This window comes from Pyrgilauda ruficollis, unplaced genomic scaffold, assembly GCF_017590135.1.
Source record: "Pyrgilauda ruficollis isolate IOZ18807 unplaced genomic scaffold, ASM1759013v1 scaffold61, whole genome shotgun sequence".
Classification (NCBI taxonomy): domain Eukaryota; kingdom Metazoa; phylum Chordata; class Aves; order Passeriformes; family Passeridae; genus Pyrgilauda; species Pyrgilauda ruficollis.
This window is the reverse complement of record NW_024527822.1, coordinates 3,676,189-3,678,877: the sequence shown is the minus strand read 5'-3', so window position 1 is coordinate 3,678,877 and position 2,689 is coordinate 3,676,189. Positions and strand designations below refer to the sequence as shown.

The 2,689-nt window shown below is 50.2% G+C and overlaps 1 protein-coding gene across 2 annotated transcripts in view; it reads left to right on the top strand.

Annotated features, from left to right (window-relative positions):
* Positions 1-2,403: 2,403 nt before the first annotated feature.
* DMTF1 (cyclin D binding myb like transcription factor 1) overlaps positions 2,404-2,689 on the top strand; it is a 29,927-nt gene continuing 29,641 nt past the window's right edge. For both annotated transcript variants that reach the window (XM_041483723.1, XM_041483722.1), the window contains exon 1: positions 2,404-2,551. The gene's annotated coding sequence lies outside the window, so the exon portion shown is untranslated. The remainder of the gene's footprint in view (positions 2,552-2,689) is intronic.

Sequence of the window (2,689 nt, the reverse complement as noted above, 5' to 3'; positions counted from 1 at the left end):
GTTGGTCCTTAGCAAATTCTGTGTTTGAGTCTTTCATCGAGTTAAATAGGTATAGATGCATGCAATTGTTCCATTAACATGAGGGAACTCCGGATTCATGAACCTCATTTCCACTGTGGAACAGGAATCTCTTACAAGAGTAAGATTTCATCCTGCTCCTGAAACACCAGAGAATTCCAGTCATCATTTTATCTACATATACCTTGAATCTGATATAAAGTGAACGTTCCTGAGTGTGGTTATTATAGCACGTATCTGTGAGAAAAATTAGATTCTTTCTATTGCATAAACAGGGAATGGGGTCCAAACAGAGGTCATCATCCCAAACTCTGCACAAAGTCTTGCAGATCTGTGACTGAAATGGTGGCAGAAAATTATCAGTGGCCCAGTCCTCAACGTGCTGCCACTTCATAGCCTACAATTTTTACATCTCGCTATGATACCTCCCAGAACAACATCACTGTGTAAAAGGAGGTACAGATTTTGCAGTTAAAATAATGTTTTCTACATGGTACATCCAGACAAGATAAAAATATAGTAAAGAGAAAGGCTTTACATCCAGCACGGAAGAGGCTCATAACTGAAGGGATGACATATGGGGAAACTGATTTATGGAAGGAGTCCTCTCCATGTTTGCTGCTTACTGCACAAGGTCTTTTTAGAAATTTCAGTATTGTTTCCTGCAGTCTGAACACAGCCTCCTGTGAAGCATTTTGGTACAGCTCAAGGAAGTGGTATCCTGTTATTTTCAAAGCAAGCCCATAGCTAAACCAAAGCAAACCAAACTAAACCAGCCAACAAACAAAACCCCAAAAACAAACAGAAACCAAAAACCACCACCACAACAACAGAACAGAGAGGTACTTCATGGAAAGCAAATGTAGCATTCATGCTTCATTTCCTGCAAAAACTGGGGAAAAAACCCCAGAAGCTGCAAGAGATCATGGCTGGTGAGTCCAACAGCTGTATGCAACCCTAGAATAGCAAACTGTGTCTCTGCATTAGCCAAGTAGTGTCTAAACGTACCAGGCACTTATATTTTTCCCTGGAAGTAAACTACTGGGTGTGGAACTTGAGATTCCTGAGTTTTGATGTCCAGAAATACCAAGTACACATAGACCAGATTTAATGTAAGTGTGCTTTGAACAAAACAGGTGCTATAAATCCTGCTTTCAGCTCCTCATACCAGTTACCTTCTTTTCCCAGCTACACAATCCATCTCCGTATCTTACCACCATTTTTATGTGCAACGTCTACTCCCCTAAACTGCCCGGTCTTCCCATGAGGACACTTTTTAAAGCTCCCAAGGTTTGGGGAGGACACAGCTGGAGGTCACACATAAGAGAAGTGGCCCAAAAGGGGCTTTTTGGAAGAAGTGCAATGAGGTTTTTAGACAAAAAATTGCAGGCAGGGGATGCCACGCACCCTCTTGCCCTTATGTGCCTGGTTTGTCTGTGAGGTACTCAGCTTGTTTGCCAAGGATCATGGCACCTGCAGGCACCCATTCCACAGAGAAGCAAGCACCACAAGCTGGGCACCACTACAAGCTTGTTTATTCTTGGCTTTATGGATAATTTTTGATAATATGCCCTGGTTTTGTGAGGTTGCTGGGCAGCAGGAAAATGAAAAGTGGCCACAGAGTCACAGAATGGTTAGGATTCAAAGGGACCTCTGGAGACCATCCAGTCCAACCCACCCCTGCCAAGGCAGGGTCACCCAGAGCAGCTGACACAGGAATCCAGGTGGGTTTGGAATGTCTCCAGAGAAGATTCCACTACTTCCCTGAGCAGCCTGTTCCAGTGCTCTGTCACACTCAATGTAAAGAAGTTCTTCCTCATGTTGAGGTGAAACTTTCTGTGTTTTAGTTTATGGCCATTCCTCTTCATCCTGCTGCTGGGCACCACCAAAAAATGTCCGGAACCATCCTCCTGGCACCCACCTTCGAGATACTTATACACACTGAGGTTCCCTTCCTGTCCTCTCCAGATTTAAAAAGCCCACCTCACACAGTCTCTCCTCGTATGAGAGATGCTCCAGAGCCCTCATCATATGTGTGACCATTGATTAGATATTGATGGACATCCATTGATTAAACATTGCAATGGGCTGCCCAGAGAAGTGGCGGAGTCACCATCGCTGGAGGTGTTTAAGGAATGTCTGGATGTGGCACTGAGTGCCATGCTCTGGCTGACAGGATGATATTCAGTTGTAGGTCGGGCTCGATGGTCTCAGAGGCCGTTCCCAACCGAATCGATTCCACGCAGATGTTCAGGGGGTCTGTCCCCGCGGCCCCTCAGCGAGGCGGGGAAGGCGCCGTGCGCTTTGTGGCGCCGCCGGCGCTCCGGGCCCCGCTCCGTGCGCTTTGTGGCGCCGGGCGGGCGGGCGGAAGCGCCGGGCGGGCGGACGCGGGCCCTTCCGGCGGGCTCGCAGCGCCTCGCCCCGCCGCCGCCTCCGCCTCCCCCGCTCGCCGCCCGCCGCCGCCCGGCGCCTCCATCCTGGTACTTGGGAGTCTCCATCCTGGTTTCTCAAGTGCCCGGACCCAAAACAGGAAGTAAGTGCGCGGGGCCCTGCGGGATCGCAGGGCCGGGAGCTCCGGGCAGCGGCGGCGGCCGCGGGCGGAGGGGAGGGGACGGGGCGGGGAGCGGCCGTGTGCGGCCCCGCGGCTCGGCGCGCTCGGGCCGGGCTGCCG